Raw genomic sequence first — 25795 nt, 5'->3', positions numbered from 1 at the left:
AGATGGAGACGTTGACAGTGAGGGATGAGGAGATTGTGAGGACAGTGTGAAACACACAGGACAGTGAGATGGACACGTTCACAGTGAGGGATGTGGAGATTGTGAGGACAGGGTGATACACACCAGACTGTGAGATGGAGACATTCACAGTGACCGATGAGGAGATTTTGAGGACAGTCTGATACAGAACGGACAGTGAGATACACACTTTCACAGGGAGGGCTGAGGAGATTGTGAGGACAGGGTGATACACACAGGACCGTGAGATGGAGAAGTTCACAGTGAGGTATGAGTAGATTGTGAGGACAGTGTGAAACACATCGGACAGTGAGATGGATAAGTTCACAGTGAAGGATGAGGAGATTGTGAAGACAGGGTGATACACACAGGACAGTGAGATGTTCACAGTGAGGGATGAGGAGATTGTGAAGACACGGTGATACACACAGGACAGTGAGATGGACACGTTCAAAGTGAGGGATGAGGAGATTGTGAGAACAGGGTGATACACACAGGACAGTGAGATGGATGGTTTCACAGTGAGGGATGAAGAGATTGAGAGGACAGGGTGATACAAACCGGACAGTGAGATGGAGATGTTCACAGTGAGGAATGAGGAGATTGTGAGTACAGTGTGATACACACAGGACAGTGAGATGGACACGTTTACAGTGAGGGATGAGGAGATTGTGCGGACAGGGTGAAACACACCGGACAGTGAGATGGAAACGTTCACACTGAGAGATGAGGAGATTGTGCGGACAGAGTGATACACAAAGGACAGTGAGATGGACATGTTCACAGTGAGGGATGAGGAGATTGTGAGGACAGTGTGAAACACATCGGACAGTGAGATGCACATGTTCACAGTGAGGGATGAGGAGATTGAGAGGACAGGGTGATACACACAGGACAGTGAGATGGACGGTTTCACAGTGAGGGATGAAGAGATTGAGAGGACAGGGTGATACAAACCGGACAGTGAGATGGAGATGTTCACAGTGAGATATGAGGAGATTGTGAGGACAGGCTGATACACACAGGACAGTGAGATGGACACGTTCACAGTGAGGGATGAGGAGATTGTGCGGACAGGGTGATACACACCGGACAGTGAGATGGAGACGTTCACAGTGAGGTATGAGTAGATTGTGAGAACAGGGTGATACACACTGGACAGTGAGATGGACACGTTCACAGTGAGGGATGAGGAGATTGTGCGGACAGGGTGAAACACACCGGACAGTGAGATGGACACGTTCACACTGAGGGATGAGAGATTGTGCGGACATGGTGATACACAAAGGACAGTGAGATGGACACGTTCACAGTGAGGGATGAGGAGATTGTGAGGACAGGGTGATACACACGAGACAGTCAAATGGACACGTTCACGGTGAGGGATGAGGAGATTGTCAGGAGAGGGTGATACACATCGGATAGTGAGATGGACACGTTCACAATGAGAGATGAGGAGATTGTGTGGACAGGGTGAAACACACCGGACAGTGAGATGGACACGTTCACACTGAGGGATGAGGAGATTGTGCGGACAGGGTGATACACAAAGGTCAGTGAGATGGACACGTTCACGGTGAGGGATGAGGAGATTGTCAGGAGAGGGTGATACACATCGGATAGTGAGATGGACACGTTCACAATGAGAGATGAGGAGATTGTGAGGATAGGGTGAAACACACCAGACAGTGAGATGGACACGTTAACAGCGAGTGATGAGGAGATTGTGAGGACAGGGTGATACACACAGGACAGTGAGATGGAGACATTCACAGTGAGGGATGAGGAGATTGTGAGGGCAGGGTGATACACAATGGACAGTGAGATGGACACGTTCACAGTGAGGGATGAGGAGATTGTCAAGACAGGGTGATACACACACAGGACAGTGAGATGTAGACGTTGACAGTGAGGGATGAGGAGATTGTGAGGACTGTGTGAAACACACCGGACAGTGAGATGGACATGTTCACAGTGAGGGATGAGGAGATTGTGAGGACAGGGTGATACACAAAGGACAGTGAGATGGACACGTTCACAGTGAGGGATGAGGAGATTGTGCGGACAGGGTGATACACAAAGGACAGTGAGATGGACACGTTCACAGTGAGGGATGAGGAGATTGTGAGGACAGGGTGATACACAAAGGACAGTGAGATGGGCATGTTCACAGTGAGGGATGAGGAGATTGTGAGGACATTGTGAAACACACCGGACAGTGAGATGGACATGTTCACAGTGAGGGATGAGGAGATTGTGCGGACAGGGTGATACACTCAGGACAGTGAGATGGATATGTTCACAGTGAGGGATGAGGAGATTGTGAGAACAGGGTGATACACACAGGACAGTGAGATGGACCCGTTCAAAGTGAGGGATTAGAAGATTGTGAGAACAGGGTGATACACACAGGACAGTGAGATGGAGAAATTCACAGTGAGGTATGAGTAGATTGTGAGGACAGGGTGATACCAACCGGACAGTGAGATGGAGATGTTCACAGTGAGGGATGAGGAGATTGAGAGGACAGGGTGATACACACCGGACAGTGAGATGGAGACGTTCACAGTGAGGTATGAGTAGATTGTGAGGACAGTGTGATACACACCGGGCAGTGAGATGGACATGTTCACAGTGAGTGATGAGGAGATTGTGAGGACAGGGTGATACACAAAGGACAGTGAGATGGACATGTTCACAGTGAGGGATGAGGAGATTGTGAGGACAGTGTGAAACACATCGGACAGTGAGATGGACGGTTTCACAGTGAGGGATGAAGAGATTGAGAGGACAGGGTGATACTAACCGGACAGTGAGATGGAGATGTTCACAGTGAGGTATGAGGAGATTGTGAGGACAGGGTGATACACACCGGACAGTGAGATGGAGACGTTCACAGTGAGGTATGAGTAGATTGTGAGGACAGTGTGATACACACAGGACAGTGAGATGGATGGTTTCACAGTGAGGGATGAAGAGATTGAGAGGACAGGGTGATACTAACCGGACAGTGAGATGGAGATGTTCACAGTGAGGTATGAGGAGATTGTGAGGACAGGGTGATACACACCGGACAGTGAGATGGAGACGTTCACAGTGAGGTATGAGTAGATTGTGAGGACAGTGTGATACACACAGGACAGTGAGATGGACACGTTCACAGTGAGGGATGAGGAGATTGTGCGGACAGGGTGAAACACAAAGGACAGTGAGATGGACACGTTCACACTGAAGGATGAGAGATTGTGCGGACAGGGTGATACACAAAGGACAGTGAGATGGACACGTTCACAGTGAGGGATGAGGAGATTGTGAGGTCAGGGTGATACACACGAGACAGTCAAATGGACACGTTCACGGTGAGGGATGAGGAGATTGTGAGAATAGGGTGATACGCACGGTACTCTGAGATTGAGGGTTTCACAGTGACCGATGAGGAGATTGTAACGACAGGGTGATACACACAGGAGAGTGAGATGGGGATGTTCACAGTGAGGGATGAGGAGATTGAGAGGACAGGGAGATACACACAGGACAGAGAGATGGAGACGTTCACAGTGAGGGATGAGGAGATTGTGAGGACAGGGTGATACACTCCTGACAGTGAGATGGACACGTTCACAGTGAGGGACGAGGAGATTGTGCGGACAGGGTGATACACTCCTGACAGTGAGATGGACACGTTCACAGTGAGGGATGAGGAGATTGTGCGGACAGGGTGATACACAAAGGACAGTGAGATGGAGACGTTCACAGTGAGGGATGAGGAGATTGTTAGGACAGGGTGTTAGACACCGGACAGTGAGATGGACACGTTCACGGTGAGGATTGAGGAGATTGTGAGGACAGGGTGATACACAAAGGACAGTGAGATGGAGACGTTCACAGTGAGGGATGAGTAGATTGTGAGGACAGTGTGATACACACAGGACAGTGAGATGGACACGATCACAGTGAGGGATGAGGAGATTGTGCGGACAGGGTGATACACAACGGACAGTGAGATGGAGACGTTCACAGTGAGGTATGAGCAGATTGTGAGGACAGTGTGATACACACAGGACAGTGAGATGGACACGTTCACACTAAGGGATGAGGAGATTGTGCGGACAGGGTGATACACAACGGACAGTGAGATGGACACGTTCACAGTGAGGGATGAGGAGATTGTGAGGACAGGATGATACACACAGGACAGTGAGATGGACACGTTCACAGTGAGGGATGAGGAGATTGTGAGGACAGTGTGATACACACAGGACAGTGAGATGGACACGTTCAAAGTGAGGGATGAGGAGATTGTGAGGACAGGGTGATACACACAGGACAGTGAGATGGACACGTACACAGTGAGGGATGAGGAGATTGTGCGGACAGGGTGAAACACACCGGACAGTGAGATGGACACGTTCACACTAAGGGATGAGGAGATTGTGCGGACAGGGTGATACACAAAGGACAGTGAGATGTACACGTTCACAGTGAGGGATGAGGAGATTGTGAGGACAGGGTGATACACACAGGACAGTGAGATGGACACGTTCACACTGAGGGATGAGGAGATTGTGCGGACAGGGTGAAACACACCGGACAGTGAGATGGACACGTTCACACTGAGGGATGAGGAGATTGTGCGGACAGGGTGATACACAAAGGACAGTGAGATGGACACGTTCACAGTGAGGGATGAGGAGATTGTGAGGACAGTGTGATACACACTGGACAGTGAGATGGACACGTTCAAAGTGAGGGATGAGGAGATTGTGAGGACAGGCTGATACACACAGGACAGTGAGATGGATGGTTTCACAGTGAGGGATGAGGAGATTGTGCGGACAGGGTGAAACACACCGGACAGTGAGATGGACACGTTCACACTAAGGGATGAGGAGATTGTGCGGACAGGGTGATACACAAAGGACAGTGAGATGTACACGTTCACAGTGAGGGATGAGGAGATTGTGAGGACAGTGTGAAACACACAGGACAGTGAGATGGACACGTTCACACTAAGGGATGAGGAGATTGTGCGGACAGGGTGAAACACACCGGACAGTGAGATGGACACGTTCACACTGAGGGATGAGGAGATTGTGCGGACAGGGTGATCCACAAAGGACAGTGAGATGGACACGTTCACAGTGAGGGATGAGGAGATTGTGCGGACAGGGTGACACACACCGGACAGTGAGATGGACACGTTCACACTAAGGGATGAGGAGATTGTGCGGATAGGGTGATACACAAAGGACAGTGAGATGGACACGTTCACAGTGAGGGATGAGGAGATTGTGAGGACAGGGTGATACACAAAGGACAGTGAGATGGACATGTTCACAGTGAGGGATGAGGAGATTGTGAGGACAGGCTGATACACACAGGACAGTGAGATGGACACGTTCACACTAAGGGATGAGGAGATTGTGAGGACAGGGTGATACACACAGGACAGTGAGATGGACACGTTCACACTGAGGTATGAGTAGATTGTGAGGACAGTGTTATACACAAAGGACAGTGAGATGGACACGTTCACGGTGAGGGATGAGGAGATTGTGAGGACAGGGTGATACACACAGGACAGTGAGATGGACACGTTCACAGTGAGGGATGAGGAGATTGTGTGGACAGGGTGAAACACACCAGACAGTGAGATGGACACGTTCACACTGAGGGATGAGGAGATTGTGCGGACAGGGTTATACACACTGTACAGTGAGATGGACACGTTCACAGTGAGGGATGAGGAGATTGTGCGGACAGGGTGATACACAAAGGACAGTGAGATGGACACGTTCACGGTGAGGGATGAGGAGATTGTGAGGACAGGGTGATACACACAGGACAGTGAGATGGACATGTTCACACTGAGGGATGAGGAGATTGTGCGGACAGTGTGATACACAAAGGACAGGGAGATGGACACGTTCACAGTGAGGGATGAGGAGATTGTGAGAACAGGGTGATACACACTGTACAGTGAAATGGACACGTTCACAGTGAGGGATGAGGAGATTGTGAGGACAGGGTGATACACACAGGACAGTGAGATGGAGACGTTCACAGTGAGGTATGAGTAGATTGTGAGGACAGTGTGAAACACTCTGGACAGTGAGATGGACATGTTCACAGTGAGGGATGAGGAGATTGAGATGACAGGGTGATACACACAGGACAGTGAGATGGACGGTTTCACAGTGAGGGATGAAGAGATTGAGAGGACAGGGTGATACAAACCGGACAGTGAGATGGAGATGTTCACAGTGAGGTATGAGGAGATTGTGAGCACAAGCTGATACACACAGGACAGTGAGATGGAGACGTTCACAGTGAGGTATGAGTAGATTGTGGGGACAGTGTGATACACACAGGACAGTGAGATGGACACGTTCACAGTGAGGGATGAGGAGATTGTGCGGACAGGGTGAAACACACCGGACAGTGAGATGGACACGTTCACACTAAGGGATGAGGAGATTGTGCGGACAGGGTGATACACACCGGACAGTGAGATGGACACATTCACAGTGAGGGATGAGGAGATTTTTAGGACAGGGTGATACACAAAGGACAGTGAGATGGACACGTTCACAGTGAGGGATGAGGAGATTGTGAGGACAGGGTGATACACACAGGACAGTGAGATGGACACGTTCACAGTGAGGGATGAGGAGATTGTGCGGACAGGGTGAAACACACCGGACAGTGAGATGGACACGTTCACACTGAGGGATGAGGAGATTGTGAGGACAGTGTGATACACACAGGACAGTGAGATGGACACGTTCACACTAAGGGATGAGGAGATTGTGCGGACAGGGTGATACACAAAGGACAGTGAGATGGACACGTTCACAGTGAGGGATGAGGAGATTGTGAGGACAGGGTGATACACACAGGACAGTGAGATGGACACGTTCACAGTGAGTGATGAGGAGATTGTGCGGACAGGGCGAAACACACCAGACAGTGAGATGGACACGTTCACACTGAGGGATGAGGAGATTGTGAGGACAGTGTGATACACACAGGACAGTGAGATGGACACGTTCACAGTGAGGGATGAGGAGATTGTGCGGACAGGGTGAAACACACCGGACAGTGAGATGGACACGTTCACACTAACGGATGAGGAGATTGTGCGGACAGGGTGATACACAAAGGACAGTGAGATGGACACGTTCACAGTGAGGGATGAGGAGATTGTGAGGACAGGGTGATACACACAGGACAGTGAGATGGACACGTTCACACTGAGGGATGAGGAGATTGTGCGGACAGGGTGATACACAAAGGACAGTGAGATGGACACGTTCACACTGAGGGATGAGGAGATTGTGAGGACAGGGTGATACACACAGGACAGTGAGATGGACACGTTCACAGTGAGGGATGAGGAGATTGTGCGGACAGGGTGAAACACACCGGACAGTGAGATGGACACGTTCACACTGAGGGATGAGGAGATTGTGAGGACAGGGTGATACACACAGGACAGTGAGATGGACACGTTCACAGTGAGTGATGAGGAGATTGTGCGGACAGGGCGAAACACACCAGAGAGTGAGATGGACACGTTCACACTGAGGGATGAGGAGATTGTGAGGACATTGTGAAACACACCGGACAGTGAGATGGACACGTTCACAGTGAGGGATGAGGAGATTGTGAGGACATTGTGAAACACACCGGACAGTGAGATGGACACGTTCACACTAAGGGATGAGGAGATTGTGCGGACAGGGTGATACACAAAGGACAGTGAGATGGACACGTTCACAGTTAGGGATGAGGAGATTGTGAGGACAGGGTGATACACACAGGACAGTGAGATGGACACGTTCACAGTGAGGGATGAGGAGATTGTGAGGACAGGGTGATACACACAGGACAGTGAGATGGACACGTTCACAGTGAGTGATGAGGAGATTGTGCGGACAGGGCGAAACACACCAGACAGTGAGATGGACACGTTCACACTGAGGGATGAGGAGATTGTGAGGACAGTGTGATACACACAGGACAGTGAGATGGACACGTTCACAGTGAGGGATGAGGAGATTGTGCGGACAGGGTGAAACACACCGGACAGTGAGATGGACACGTTCACACTAACGGATGAGGAGATTGTGCGGACAGGGTGATACACAAAGGACAGTGAGATGGACACGTTCACAGTGAGGGATGAGGAGATTGTGAGGACAGGGTGATACACACAGGACAGTGAGATGGACACGTTCACACTGAGGGATGAGGAGATTGTGCGGACAGGGTGATACACAAAGGACAGTGAGATGGACACGTTCACACTGAGGGATGAGGAGATTGTGAGGACAGGGTGATACACACAGGACAGTGAGATGGACACGTTCACAGTGAGTGATGAGGAGATTGTGCGGACAGGGCGAAACACACCAGAGAGTGAGATGGACACGTTCACACTGAGGGATGAGGAGATTGTGCGGACAGGGTGATACACAAAGGACAGTGAGATGGACACGTTCACACTGAGGGATGAGGAGATTGTGCGGACAGGGTGATACACAAAGGACAGTGAGATGGACACGTTCACACTGAGGGATGAGGAGATTGTGAGGACAGGGTGATACACACAGGACAGTGAGATGGACACGTTCACAGTGAGTGATGAGGAGATTGTGCGGACAGGGCGAAACACACCAGAGAGTGAGATGGACACGTTCACACTGAGGGATGAGGAGATTGTGCGGACAGGGTGATACACAAAGGACAGTGAGATGGACACGTTCACAGTGAGGGATGAGGAGATTGTGAGGACAGGGTGAAACACACCGGACAGTGAGATGGACACGTTCACACTGAGGGATGAGGAGATTGTGCGGACAGGGTGATACACAAAGGACAGTGAGATGGACACGTTCACGGTGAGGGATGAGGAGATTGTGAGGACAGGCTGATACACACAGGACAGTGAGATGTAGACGTTCACAGTGAGCTATGAGTAGATTGTGAGGACAGGGTGATACACATAGGACAGTGAGATGGACACGTTCACAGTGAGGGATGAGGAGATTGTAACGACAGGGTGATACACACAGGACAATGAGATGGACATGATCACACTGAGGGATGAGGAGATTGTGCGGACAGGGTGATACACACAGGACAGTGAGATGGAGACGTTCACAGTGAGGGATGAGGAGATTGTGTGGACAGGCTGATACACAAAGGACAGTGAGATGGACACGGTCACAGTGAGGTATGAGTAGATTGTGCGGACAGGGTGATACACAAAGGACAGTGAGATGGACACGTTCACAGTGAGGGATGAGGAGATTGTGCGGACAGGGTGATACACAAAGGACAGTGAGATGGACACGTTCAAAGTGAGGGATGAGGAGATTGTGAGAACAGGGTGATACACACAGGACAGTGAGATCGAGACGTTCACAGTGAGGGATGAAGAGATTGAGAGGACAGGGTGATACAAACCGGACAGTGAGATGGTGATGTTCACAGTGAGGTATGAGGAGATTGTGAGGACAGGCTGAAACACACAGGACAGTGAGATGGAGACGTTCACAGTGAGGTATGAGTAGATTGTGAGGACAGTGTGATACACACCGGACAGTGAGATGGACACGTTCACACTAAGGGATGAGGAGATTGTGCGGACAGGGTGATACACAAAGGACAGTGAGATGGACACGTTCACAGTGAATGATGAGGAGATTGTGCGGACAGGGTGATACACAAAGGACAGTGAGATGGACACGTTCACACTGAGGGATGAGGAGATTGTGAGGACAGGCTGATACACACAGGACAGTGAGATGGACACGTTCACAGTGAGTGATGAGGAGATTGTGCGGACAGGGCGAAACACACCAGAGAGTGAGATGGACACGTTCACACTGAGGGATGAGGAGATTGTGCGGACAGGGTGATACACAAAGGACAGTGAGATGGACACGTTCACAGTGAGGGATGAGGAGATTGTGAGGACAGGGTGATACACACAGGACAGTGAGATGGACACGTTCACACTGAGGGATGAGGAGATTGTGCGGACAGGGTGATACACAAAGGACAGTGAGATGGACACGTTCACACTGAGGGATGAGGAGATTGTGAGGACAGGGTGATACACACAGGACAGTGAGATGGACACGTTCACAGTGAGGGATGAGGAGATTGTGCGGACAGGGTGAAACACACCGGACAGTGAGATGGACACGTTCACACTAAGGGATGAGGAGATTGTGAGGACAGGGTGATACACACAGGACAGTGAGATGGACACGTTCACAGTGAGTGATGAGGAGATTGTGCGGACAGGGCGAAACACAAAGGACAGTGAGATGGACACGTTCACAGTGAGGGATGAGGAGATTGTGCGGACAGGGTGATACAAACCGGACAGTGAGATGGAGACGTTCACACTAAGGGATGAGGAGATTGTGCGGACAGGGTGATACACAAAGGACAGTGAGATGGACACGTTCACACTGAGGGATGAGGAGATTGTGCGGACAGGGTGATACACAAAGGACAGTGAGATGGACACGTTCACAGTTAGGGATGAGGAGATTGTGAGGACAGGGTGATACACACAGGACAGTGAGATGGACACGTTCACAGTGAGGGATGAGGAGATTGTGAGGACAGTGTGATACACACAGGACAGTGAGATGGACACGTTCACAGTGAGGGATGAGTAGATTGTGAGGACAGTGTGAAACACACAGGACAGTTAGATGGACACGTTCACACTGAGGGATGAGGAGATTGTGCGGACAGGGTGATACACAAAGGACAGTGAGATGGACACGTTCACGGTGAGGGATGAGGAGATTGTGAGGACAGGCTGATACACACAGGACAGTGAGATGTAGACGTTCACAGTGAGCTATGAGTAGATTGTGAGGACAGTGTGATACACACAGGACAATGAGATGGACATGATCACACTGAGGGATGAGGAGATTGTGCGGACAGGCTGATACACAAAGGACAGTGAGATGGACACGGTCACAGTGAGGTATGAGTAGATTGTGCGGACAGGGTGATACACAAAGGACAGTGAGATGGACACGTTCACAGTGAGGGATGAGGAGATTGTGCGGACAGGGTGATACACAAAGGACAGTGAGATGGACACGTTCAAAGTGAGGGATGAGCAGATTGTGAGAACAGGGTGATACACACAGGACAGTGAGATCGAGACGTTCACAGTGAGGGATGAAGAGATTGAGAGGACAGGGTGATACAAACCGGACAGTGAGATGGTGATGTTCACAGTGAGGTATGAGTAGATTGTGAGGACAGTGTGATACACACCGGACAGTGAGATGGACACGTTCACACTAAGGGATGAGGAGATTGTGCGGACAGGGTGATACACAAAGGACAGTGAGATGGACACGTTCACAGTGAATGATGAGGAGATTGTGAGGACAGTGTGATACACACCGGACAGTGAGATGGACACGTTCACACTAAGGGATGAGGAGATTGTGAGGACAGGGTGATACACACAGGACAGTGAGATGGACACGTTCACAGTGAGGGATGAGGAGATTGTGAGGACAGGGTGATACACACAGGACAGTGAGATGGACACGTTCACAGTGAGTGATGAGGAGATTGTGCGGACAGGGCGAAACACACCAGAGAGTGAGATGGACACGTTCACACTGAGGGATGAGGAGATTGTGCGGACAGGGTGATACACAAAGGACAGTGAGATGGACACGTTCACAGTGAGGGATGAGGAGATTGTGAGGACAGGCTGATACACACAGGACAGTGAGATGGATGGTTTCACAGTGAGGGATGAAGAGATTGAGAGGACAGGGTGATACAAACCGGACAGTGAGATGGAGATGTTCACAGTGAGGTATGAGGAGATTGTGAGGAGACTGTGATACACACAGGACAGTGAGATGGACACGTTCACAGTGAGGGATGAGGAGATTGTGCGGACAGGGTGAAACACACCGGACAGTGAGATGGACACGTTCACACTGAGGGATGAGGAGATTGTGCGGACAGGGTGATACACACAGGACAGTGAGATCGAGACGTTCACAGTGAGGGATGAAGAGATTGAGAGGACAGGGTGATACACACAGGACAGTGAGATCGAGACGTTCACAGTGAGGGATGAAGAGATTGAGAGGACAGGGTGATACAAACCGGACAGTGAGATGGTGATGTTCACAGTGAGGTATGAGGAGATTGTGAGGACAGGCTGATACACACAGGACAGTGAGATGGAGACGTTCACAGTGAGGTATGAGTAGATTGTGAGGACAGTGTGATACACACAGGACAGTGAGATGGACACGTTCACAGTGAGGGATGCGGAGATTGTGCGGACAGGGTGAAACACACCGGACAGTGAGATGGACACGTTCACACTGAGGGATGAGGAGATTGTGCGGACAGGGTGATACACGAAGGACAGTGGGATGGACACGTTCACAGTGAGGGATGAGGAGATTGTGAGAACAGGGTGATACACAGAGGACAGTGAGATCGAGACGTTCACAGTGAGGTATGTGCAGATTGTGAGGACAGTGTGAAACACATCGGACAGTGAGATGGACATGTTCACAGTGAGGCATGAGGAGTTTGAGATGACAGGGTGATACACACACGTCAGTGAGATGGACGGTTTCACAGTGAGGGATGAAGAGATTGAGAGGACAGGGTGATACACACCGGACAGTGAGATGGACACGTTCACACTAAGGGATGAGGAGATTGTGCGGACAGGGTGATACACAAAGGACAGTGAGATGGACACGTTCACAGTGAGGGATGAGGAGATTGTGAGGACAGGGTGAAACACACCGGACAGTGAGATGGACACGTTCACACTGAGGGATGAGGAGATTGTGAGGACAGTGTGATACACACAGGACAGTGAGATGGAGACGTTCACAGTGAGGGATGAAGAGATTGAGAGGACAGGGAGATACACACCGGACAGTGAGATGGACACGTTCACAGTGAGGGATGAGGAGATTGTGCGGACAGGGTGAAACACACAGGACAGTGAGATGGACACGTTCACAGTGAGTGATGAGGAGATTGTGCGGACAGGGTGAAACACACCGGACAGTGAGATGGACACGTTCACACTGAGGGATGAGGAGATTGTGCGGACAGGGTGATACACAAAGGACAGTGAGATGTACACGTTCACAGTGAGGGATGAGGAGATTTTGAGGACAGGCTGATACACACAGGACAGTGAGATGGAGACGTTCACAGTGAGGTATGAGTAGATTGTGAGGACAGTGTGATACACACAGGACAGTGAGATGGACATGTTCACAGGGAGGGCTGAGGAGATTGTGAGGACAGTGTGAAACACACCGGACAGTGAGATGGACACGTTCACACTGAGGGATGAGGAGATTGTGCGGATAGGGTGATACACAAAGGTCAGTGAGATGGACACGTTCACAGTGAGGGATGAGGAGATTGTGAGGACAGGCTGATACACACCGGACAGTGAGATGGACGGTTTCACAGTGAGGGATGAAGAGATTGAGAGGACAGGGTGATACAACCGGACAGTGAGATGGTGATGTTCACAGTGAGGTATGAGGAGATTGTGAGGACAGGCTGATACACACAGGACAGTGAGATGGAGACGTTCACAGTGAGGTATGAGTAGATTGTGAGGACAGTGTGATACACACAGGACAGTGAGATGGACACGTTCACACTGAGGAATGAGGAGATTGTGCGGACAGGGTGATACACAAAGGACAGTGAGATGGACACGTTCACAGTGAGGGATGAGGAGATTGTGAGGACAGGGTGATACACACAGGACAGTGAGATGGACTCGTTCACAGTGAGGGATGAGGAGATTGTGAGCACAGTGAGGTACACACTGGACAGTGAGACGGACACGTTCAAAGTGAGGGATGAGGAGATTGTGAGAACAGGGTGATACACACAGGACAGTGAGATCGAGACGTTCACAGTGAGGCATGAGGAGATTGAGATGACAGGGTGATACACACACGTCAGTGAGATGGACGGTTTCACAGTGAGGGATGAAGAGATTGAGAGGACAGGGTGATACACACCGGACAGTGAGATGGAGATGTTCACAGTGAGGTATGAGTAAATTGTGAGGACAGTGTGATACACACAGGACAGTGAGATGGACACGTTCACAGTGAGGGATGAGGAGATTGTGCGGACAGTGTGATACACACAGGACTGTGAGATGGACACGTTCACAGTGAGGTATGAGTAGATTGTGAGGACAGTGTGATACACACAGGACAGTGAGATGGACACGTTCACAGTGAGGGATGAGGAGATTGTGCGGACAGGGTGAAACACACCGGACAGTGAGATGGACACGTTCACAGTGAGGGATGAGGAGATTGTGCGGACAGGGTGAAACACACCGGACAGTGAGATGGACACGTTCACACTGAGGGATGAGGAGATTGTGCGGACAGGGTGATACACAAAGGACAGTGAGATGGACACGTTCACAGTGAGGGATGAGGAGATTGTGAGGACAGGGTGATACACACACGTCAGTGAGATGGACGGTTTCACAGTGAGGGATGAAGAGATTGAGAGGACAGGGTGATACACACCGGACAGTGAGATGGAGATGTTCACAGTGAGGTATGAGTAGATTGTGAGGACAGTGTGAAACACACAGGACAGTGAGATGGACACATTCACAGTGAGGGATGAGGAGATTGTGCGGACAGTGTGATACACACAGGACAGTGAGATGGACACGTTCACAGTGAGGTATGAGTAGATTGTGAGGACAGTGTGATACACACAGGACAGTGAGATGGACACATTCACAGTGAGGGATTAGGAGATTGTGCGGACAGTGTGATACACACAGGACAGTGAGATGGACACGTTCACAGTGAGGGATGAGTAGATTGTGCGGACAGTGTGATACACACAGGACAGTGAGATGGACACGTTCACAGTGAGGTATGAGTAGATTGTGAGGACAGGGTGATACACACAGGACAGTGAGATGGACATGTTCACACTGAGGGATGAGGAGATTGTGCGGACAGGGTGATACACAAAGGACAGTGAGATGGACACGTTCACACTGAGGGATGAGGAGATTGTGAGGACAGGGTGATACACAAAGGACAGTGAGATGGACACGTTCACAGTGAGGGATGAGGAGATTGTGAGGACAGGCTGATACACACAGGACAGTGAGATGGAGACGTTCACAGTGAGGTATGAGTAGATTGTGAGGACAGTGTGATACACACAGGACAGTGAGATGGACACGTTCACAGTGAGGGATGAGGAGATTGTGAGCACAGGCTGATACACACAGGACAGTGAGATGGACACGTTCACAGTGAGGGATGAGGAGATTGTGCGGACAGGGTGAAACACACCGGACAGTAAGATGGACACGTTCACACTAAGGGATGAGGAGATTGTGCGGACAGGGTGATACACAAAGGACAGTGAGATGGACACGTTCACAGTGAGGGATGAGGAGATTGTAAGGACAGGGTGATACACACAGGACAGTGAGATGGACACGTTCACAGTGAGTGATGAGGAGATTGTGCGGACAGGGTGAAACACACCAGACAGTGAGATGGACACGTTCACACTGAGGGATGAGGAGATTGTGCGGACAGGGTGAAACACACAGGTCAGTGAGTTGGACACGTTCACAGTGAGGGATGAGGAGATTGTGCGGACAGGGTGAAACACACCTGACAGTGAGATGGAAACGTTCACACTGAGGGATGAGGAGATTGTGCGGACAGGGTGATACACAAAGGACAGTGAGATGGACACGTTGACGGTGAGGGATGAGGAGATTGTGAGGACAGGGTGATACACACAGGACAGTGAGATGGACTCGTTCACAGTGAGGGATGAGGAGATTGTGAGGACAGTGAGACGCACACTGGACAGTGAGATGGACACGTTCAAAGTGAGGGATGAGGACATTGTGAGAACAGGGTGATACACACAGGACAGTGAGATCGAGACGTTCACAGTGAGGGATGAAGATATTGAGAGGACAGGGTCATACAAACCGGACAGTGAGATGGTGATGTTCACAGTGAGGTATGAGGAGATTGTGAGGACAGGCTGATACACACAGGACAGTGAGATGGACACGTTCACACTGAGGGATGAGTAGATTGTGAGGACAGTGTGATACACACTGGACAGTGAGATGGACACGTTCAAAGTGAGGGATGAGGAGATTGTGAGGACAGGGTGATACACACAGGACAGTGAGATGGACACGTTCACAGTGAGGGATGCGGAGATTGTGCGGACAGGGTGAAACACACCGGACAGTGAGATGGACACGTTCACACTAAGGGATGAGGAGATTGTGCGGACAGGGTGAAACACACCGGACAGTGAGATGGACACGTTCACAGTGAGGGATGAGGAGATTGTGCGGACAGGGTGAAACACACCGGACAGTGAGATGGACACGTTCACACTGAGGGATGAGGAGATTGTGCGGACAGGGTGATACACAAAGGACAGTGAGATGGACACGTTCACAGTGAGGGATGAGGAGATTGTGAGGACAGGGTGATACACACACGTCAGTGAGATGGACGGTTTCACAGTGAGGGATGAAGAGATTGAGAGGACAGGGTGATACACACCGGACAGTGAGATGGAGATGTTCACAGTGAGGTATGAGTAGATTGTGAGGACAGTGTGAAACACACAGGACAGTGAGATGGACACATTCACAGTGAGGGATGAGGAGATTGTGCGGACAGTGTGATACACACAGGACAGTGAGATGGACACGTTCACAGTGAGGTATGAGTAGATTGTGAGGACAGTGTGATACACACAGGACAGTGAGATGGACACATTCACAGTGAGGGATTAGGAGATTGTGCGGACAGTGTGATACACACAGGACAGTGAGATGGACACGTTCACAGTGAGGGATGAGTAGATTGTGCGGACAGTGCGATACACACAGGACAGTGAGATGGACACGTTCACAGTGAGGTATGAGTAGATTGTGAGGACAGGGTGATACACACAGGACAGTGAGATGGACATGTTCACACTGAGGGATGAGGAGATTGTGCGGACAGGGTGATACACAAAGGACAGTGAGATGGACACGTTCACACTGAGGGATGAGGAGATTGTGAGGACAGGGTGATACACAAAGGACAGTGAGATGGACACGTTCACAGTGAGGGATGAGGAGATTGTGAGGACAGGCTGATACACACAGGACAGTGAGATGGAGACGTTCACAGTGAGGTATGAGTAGATTGTGAGGACAGTGTGATACACACAGGACAGTGAGGTGGACACGTTCACAGTGAGGGATGAGGAGATTGTGAGCACAGGCTGATACACACAGGACAGTGAGATGGACACGTTCACAGTGAGGGATGAGGAGATTGTGCGGACAGGGTGAAACACACCGGACAGTAAGATGGACACGTTCACACTAAGGGATGAGGAGATTGTGCGGACAGGGTGATACACAAAGGACAGTGAGATGGACACGTTCACAGTGAGGGATGAGGAGATTGTAAGGACAGGGTGATACACACAGGACAGTGAGATGGACACGTTCACAGTGAGTGATGAGGAGATTGTGCGGACAGGGTGAAACACACCAGACAGTGAGATGGACACGTTCACACTGAGGGATGAGGAGATTGTGCGGACAGGGTGAAACACACAGGACAGTGAGTTGGACACGTTCACAGTGAGGGATGAGGAGATTGTGCGGACAGGGTGAAACACACCTGACAGTGAGATGGAAACGTTCACACTGAGGGATGAGGAGATTGTGCGGACAGGGTGATACACAAAGGACAGTGAGATGGACACGTTGACGGTGAGGGATGAGGAGATTGTGAGGACAGGGTGATACACACAGGACAGTGAGATGGACTCGTTCACAGTGAGGGATGAGGAGATTGTGAGGACAGTGAGACGCACACTGGACAGTGAGATGGACACGTTCAAAGTGAGGGATGAGGACATTGTGAGAACAGGGTGATACACACAGGACAGTGAGATCGAGACGTTCACAGTGAGGGATGAAGATATTGAGAGGACAGGGTCATACAAACCGGACAGTGAGATGGTGATGTTCACAGTGAGGTATGAGGAGATTGTGAGGACAGGCTGATACACACAGGACAGTGAGATGGACACGTTCACACTGAGGGATGAGTAGATTGTGAGGACAGTGTGATACACACTGGACAGTGAGATGGACACGTTCAAAGTGAGGGATGAGGAGATTGTGAGGACAGGGTGATACACACAGGACAGTGAGATGGACACGTTCACAGTGAGGGATGCGGAGATTGTGCGGACAGGGTGAAACACACCGGACAGTGAGATGGACACGTTCACACTGAGGGATGAGGAGATTGTGCGGACAGGGTGATACACACAGGACAGTGAGATGGACACGTACACAGTGAGGGATGAGGAGATTGTGCGGACAGGGTGATACACAAAGGACAGTGAGATGGACACGTTCACAGTGAGGGATGTGCAGATTGTGCGGACAGGGTGATACACAAAGGACAGTGAGATGGACACGTTCACAGTGAGGGATGAGGAGATTGTGAGGACAGGGTGAAACACACTGGACAGTGAGATGGACACGTTCACACTGAGGGATGAGGAGATTGTGCGGACAGGGTGAAACACACCGGACAGTGAGATGGACATGTTCACACTGAGGGATGAGGAGATTGTGCGGACAGGGTGATACACAAAGGACAGTGAGATGGACACGTTCACAGTGAGGGATGAGGAGATTGTGCGGACAGGGTGATACACACCGGACAGTGAGATGGACACGTTCACACTAAGGGATGAGGAGATTGTGCGGACAGGGTGATACACAAAGGACAGTGAGATGGACACGTTCACAGTGAGGGATGAGGAGATTGTGAGGACAGGGTGATACACACAGGACAGTGAGATGGACACGTTCATAGTGAGGGATGAGGAGATTGTGAGGACAGGGTGATACACACAGGACAGTGAGATGGACACATTCACAGTGAGGGATGAGGAGATTGTGCGGACAGGGTGAAACACACCGGACAGTGAGATGGACACGTTCACACTGAGGGATGAGGAGATTGTGCGGACAGGGTGATACACAAAGGACAGTGAGATGGACACGTTCACGGTGAGGGATGAGGAGATTGTGAGGACAGGGTGATACACACAGGACAGTGAGTTGGACTCGTTCACAGTGAGGGATGAGGAGATTGTGAGGACAGTGAGATACACACTGGACAGTGAGATGGACACGTTCAAAGTGAGGGATGAGGAGATTGTGAGAACAGGGTGATACACACAGGACAGTGAGATCGAGACGTTCACAGTGAGGGATGAAGAGATTGAGAGGACAGGGTGATACACACAGGACAGTGAAATGGACACGTTCACAGTGAAGGATGAGGAGATTGTGCGGACAGGGTGAAACACACTGGACAGTCAGATGGACACGTTCACACTAAGGGATGAGGAGATTGTGAGGACAGGGTGATACACACCGGACAGTGAGATGGACACGTTCACACTAAGGGATGAGGAGATTGTGAGGACAGGGTGATACACAAAGGACAGTGAGATGGACACGTTCACAGTGAGGGATGAGGAGATTGTGCGGACAGGCTGATACACAAAGGACAGTGAGATGGACACGTTCACAGTGAGGGATGAGGAGATTGTGAGGACAGGGTGATACACAAAGGACAGTGAGATGGACACGTTCACAGTGAGGGATGAGGAGATTGTGAGGACAGGGTGATACACACAGGACAGTGAGATGGACACGTTCACAGTGAGGGATGAGGAGATTGTGCGGACAGGGTGATACACAAAGGACAGTGAGATGGACATGTTCACACTGAGGGATGAGGATATTGTGTGGACAGGGTGAAACACACCGGACAGTGAGATGGACACGTTCACACTGAGGGATTAGGAGATTGTGCGGACAGGGTGATACACAAAGGACAGTGAGATGGACACGTTCACGGTGAGGGATCAGGAGATTGTGAGGACAGGGTGATACACACAGGACAGTGAGATGGACTCGTTCACAGTGAGGGATGAGGAGATTGTGAGGACAGGGTGATACACACAGGACAGTGAGATGGACTCGTTCACAGTGAGGGATGAGGAGATTGTGCGGACAGGGTGACACACAAAGGACAGTGAGATGGACACGTTCACAGTGAGGGATGAGGAGATTGTGAGGACAGGGTGATACACACAGGACAGTGAGATGGACACGTTCACACTGAGGTATGAGTAGATTGTGAGGACAGTCTGATACACACAGGACAGTGAGATGGACACGTTCACAGTGAGGTATGAGTAGATTGTGCGGACAGTGAGATACACACTGGACAGTGAGATGGACACGTTCAAAGTGAGGGATGAGGAGATTGTGAGGACAGGGTGATACACACAGGACAGTGAGATGGACACGTTCACAGTGAGGTATGAGGAGATTGTGAGGACAGGCTGATACACACAGGACAGTGAGATCGAGACTTTCACAGTGAGGTATGAGCAGATTGTGAGGACAGGGTGATACACACAGGACAGTGAGATGGACACGTTCACAGTGAGGTATGAGTAGATTGTGAGGACAGTGTGATACACACAGGACAGTGAGATGGACGTGTTCACAGTGAGGGATAAGGAGATTGAGATGACAGGGTGATACACACAGGACAGTGAGATGGACGGTTTCACAGTGAGGGATGAAGAGATTGAGAGGTCAGGGTGATACAAACCGGACAGTGAGATGGAGATGTTCACAGTGAGGTATGAGGATATTGTGAGGACAGGCTGATACACACAGGACAGTGAGATGGAGACGTTCACAGTGAGGTATGAGTAGATTGTGAGGACAGTGTGATACACACAGGACAATGAGATGGACACGTTCACAGTGAGGGATGAGGAGATTGTGCGGACAGGGTGAAACACACCGGACAGTGAGATGGACACGTTCACACTGAGGGATGAGGAGAGTGTGCGGACAGGGTGATACACAAAGGACAGTGAGATGGTCACGTTCACAGTGAGGGATGAGGAGACTGTGAGGACAGGTTGATACACACTGTACAGTGAAATGGACACGTTCACAGTGAGGGATGTGGAGATTGTGAGGACAGGGTGATACACACTGGACAGTGAGATGGACACGTTCAAAGTGAGGGATGCGGAGATTTTCAGGAGAGGGTGATACACACCATATAGTGAGATGGACACGTTCACTGTGAGGACTGAGGAGATTGTGAGGACAGGGTGATACACACCAGACTGTGAGATGGTTCGGTTCACATTGAGGAATGAGGTGTCTGTGAAGACAGGGAGATACACACCAGATAGTGAGATGGACACGTGCACAGTGATAGACGGGTTCACAGTTACGGATGAGGAGTTTGTTAGGACAGTGTGAAACACACCGGACAGTGAGATGGACATGTTCACAGTGAGGGATGAGGAGATTGTGAGGACAGGGTGATACACACAGGACAGTGAGTTGGAGACGTTCACAGTGAGGGATGAGGAGATTGTGAGAACAGGGTGTTACACACAGGACAGTGAAATGGACACGTTCACAGTGAGGGATGAAGAGATTGAGAGGGCAGGGTGATATAAACCGGACAGTGAGATGGACACGTTCACACTGAGGGATAAGGAAATTGTGCGGACAGGGTGAAACACACCGGACAGTGAGATGGACACGTTCACAGTGAGGGATGATGAGATTGAGAGGACAGGGAGATACACACAGGACAGTGAGATGGTGACGTTCACAGTGATAGACGGGTTCACAGTTAGATGGACACGTTCACACTAAGGGATGAGGAGATTGTGCGGACAGGGTGATACACAAAGGACAGTGAGATGGACATGTTCACAGTGAGGGATGAGGAGATTGTGCGGACAGGGTGATACACAAAGGACAGTGAGGTGGACACGTTCACAGTGAGGGATGAGGAGATTGTGCGGACAGGGTGATACACACCGGACAGTGAGATGGACACGTTCACACTAAGGGATGAGGAGATTGTGCGGACAGGGTGATACACAAAGGACAGTGAGATGGACACGTTCACAGTGAGGGATGAGGAGATTGTGAGGACAGGGTGATACACACAGGACAGTGAGATGGACACGTTCACAGTGAGGGATGAGGAGATTGTGCGGACAGGGTGAAACACAAAGGACAGTGAGATGGACACGTTCACAGTGAGGGATGAGGAGATTGTGCGGACAGGGTGATACACACCGGACAGTGAGATGGACACGTTCACACTAAGGGATGAGGAGATTGTGCGGACAGGGTGATACACAAAGGACAGTGAGATGGACACGTTCACAGTGAGGGATGAGGAGATTGTGAGGACAGGGTGATACACACAGGACAGTGAGATGGACACGTTCACAGTGAGGGATGAGGAGATTGTGCGGACAGGGTGAAACACACCGGACAGTGAGATGGACACGTTCACACTGAGGGATGAGGAGATTGTGCGGACAGGGTGATACACAAAGGACAGTGAGATGGACACGTTCACGGTGAGGGATGAGGAGATTGTGAGGACAGGGTGATACACACAGGACAGTGAGTTGGACTCGTTCACAGTGAGGGATGAGGAGATTGTGAGGACAGTGAGATACACACTGGACAGTGAGATGGACACGTTCAAAGTGAGGGATGAGGAGATTGTGAGAACAGGGTGATACACACAGGACAGTGAGATCGAGACGTTCACAGTGAGGGATGAAGAGATTGAGAGGACAGGGTGATACACACAGGACAGTGAAATGGACACGTTCACAGTGAGGGATGAGGAGATTGTGCGGACAGGGTGAAACACACTGGACAGTCAGATGGACACGTTCACACTAAGGGATGAGGAGATTGTGAGGACAGGGTGATACACACCGGACAGTGAGATGGACACGTTCACACTAAGGGATGAGGAGATTGTGCGGACAGGGTGATACACAAAGGACAGTGAGATGGACACGTTCACAGTGAGGGATGAGGAGATTGTGCAGACAGGGTGAATCACACCAGACAGTGAGATGGACACGTTCACACTGAGGGATGAGGAGATTGTGCGGACAGGGTGATACACACCGGACAGTGAGATGGACACGTTCACAGTGAGGGATGAGGAGATTGTGCGGACAGGGTGAAACACACCGGACAGTGAGATGGACACGTTCACAGTGAAGGATGAGGAGATTGTGAGGACAGGCTGATACACACTGGACAGTGAGATGGACACGTTCACACTAAGGGATGAGGAGATTGTGCGGACAGGCTGATACACAAAGGACAGTGAGATGGACACGTTCACAGTGAGGGATGAGGAGATTGTGAGGACAGGGTGATACACAAAGGACAGTGAGATGGACACGTTCACAGTGAGGGATGAGGAGATTGTGCGGACAGGGTGAAACACACCGGACAGTGAGATGGACACGTGCACACTGAGGGATGAGGAGATTGTGCGGACAGGGTGAAACACACTGGACAGTGAGATGGACACGTTCACAGTGAGGGATGAGGAGATTGTGAGGATAGGGTGAAACACACCGGACAGTGAGATGGACACGTTCACAGTGAGGGATGAGGAGATTGTGCGGACAGGGTGATACACAAAGGACAGTGAGATGGACACGTTCACGGTGAGGGATGAGGAGATTGTGAGGACAGGGTGATACACACAGGACAGTGAGATGGACACGTTCACACTGAGGTATGAGTAGATTGTGAGGACAGTGTGATACACACAGGACAGTGAGATGGACACGTTCACACTGAGGTATGAGGAGATTGTGCGGACAGGATGATACACAAAGGACAGTGAGATGGACACGTTCACGGTGAGGGATGAGGAGATTGTGAGGACAGGGTGATACACACAGGACATTGAGATGGACACGTTCACAGTGAGGTATGAGTAGATTGTGCGGACAGTGAGATACACACTGGACAGTGAGATGGACACGTTCAAAGTGAGGGATGAGGAGATTGTGAGAAAAGGGTGATACACACAGGACAGTGAGATCGAGACGTTCACAGTGAGAGATGAAGAGATTGAGAGGACAGTGTGATACAAACCGGACAGTGAGATGGTGATGTTCACAGTGAGGGATGAGGAGATTCTGAGGACAGGCTGATACACACAGTACAGTGAGATAGAGACGTTCACAGTGAGGTATGAGTAGATTGTGCGGACAGTGTGAAACACACCGGACAGTGAGATGGACACGTTCACACTAAGGGATGAGGAGATTGTGCGGACAGGGTGATACACAAAGGACAGTGAAATGGACACTTTCACAGTGAGGGATGAGGAGATTGTGAGGACAGGGTGATACACACAGGACAGTGAGATGGACACGTTCACACTGAGGGATGAGGAGATTGTGCGGACAGGGTGATACACAAAGGACAGTGAGATGGACACGTTCACAGTGAGGGATGAGGAGATTGTGCGGACAGGGTGATACACACAGGACAGTGAGATGGACACTTTCACAGTGAGGGATGAGGAGATTGTGAGGACAGGGTGATACACAAAGGACAGTGAGATGGACACGTTCACAGTGAGGGATGAGGAGATTGTGAGGACAGGCTGATACACACCGGACAGTGAGATGGACACGTTCACAGTGAGGGATGAGGAGATTGTGCGGACAGGGTGATACACACAGGACAGTGAGATGGACACGTTCACAGTGAGGTATGAGGAGATTGTGAGGACAGGCTGATACACACAGGACAGTGAGATCGAGACGTTCACAGTGAGGTATGAGCAGATTGTGAGGACAGGGTGATACACACAGGACAGTGAGATGGACACGTTCACAGTGAGGTATGAGTAGATTGTGAGGACAGTGTGATACACTTCGGACAGTGAGATGGACGTGTTCACAGTGAGGGATAAGGAGATTGAGATGACAGGGTGATACACACAGGACAGTGAGATGGACGGTTTCACAGTGAGGGATGAAGAGATTGAGAGGTCAGGGTGATACAAACCGGACAGTGAGATGGAGATGTTCACAGTGAGGTATGAGGATATTGTGAGGACAGGCTGATACACACAGGACAGTGAGATGGAGACGTTCACAGTGAGGTATGAGTAGATTGTGAGGACAGTGTGATACACACAGGACAATGAGATGGACACGTTCACAGTGAGGGATGAGGAGATTGTGCGGACAGGGTGAAACACACCGGACAGTGAGATGGACACGTTCACACTGAGGGATGAGGAGAGTGTGCGGACAGGGTGATACACAAAGGACAGTGAGATGGTCACGTTCACAGTGAGGGATGAGGAGACTGTGAGGACAGGTTGATACACACTGTACAGTGAAATGGACACGTTCACAGTGAGGGATGAGGAGATTGTGAGGACAGGGTGATACACACTGGACAGTGAGATGGACACGTTCAAAGTGAGGGATGCGGAGATTTTCAGGAGAGGGTGATACACACCATATAGTGAGATGGACACGTTCACTGTGAGGACTGAGGAGATTGTGAGGACAGGGTGATACACACCAGACTGTGAGATGGTTCGGTTCACATTGAGGAATGAGGTGTCTGTGAAGACAGGGAGATACACACCAGATAGTGAGATGGACACGTGCACAGTGATAGACGGGTTCACAGTTATGGATGAGGAGTTTGTTAGGACAGTGTGAAACA

The 25795-nt window shown here is 50.5% G+C and overlaps 1 protein-coding gene across 1 annotated transcript in view; it reads right to left on the bottom strand.

Moving 5' to 3' along the window:
- LOC132402430 (stathmin-4-like) overlaps window positions 1-25795 on the bottom strand; it is a 261142-nt gene that overhangs the window by 168101 nt on the left and 67246 nt on the right. The window lies entirely within an intron of this gene.

Source organism: Hypanus sabinus, chromosome 12, assembly GCF_030144855.1.
Source record: "Hypanus sabinus isolate sHypSab1 chromosome 12, sHypSab1.hap1, whole genome shotgun sequence".
Classification (NCBI taxonomy): Eukaryota; Metazoa; Chordata; class Chondrichthyes; order Myliobatiformes; family Dasyatidae; genus Hypanus; species Hypanus sabinus.
Note: the sequence above shows the minus strand (reverse complement) of the source record. Positions and strands in the feature narration are given on the sequence as shown.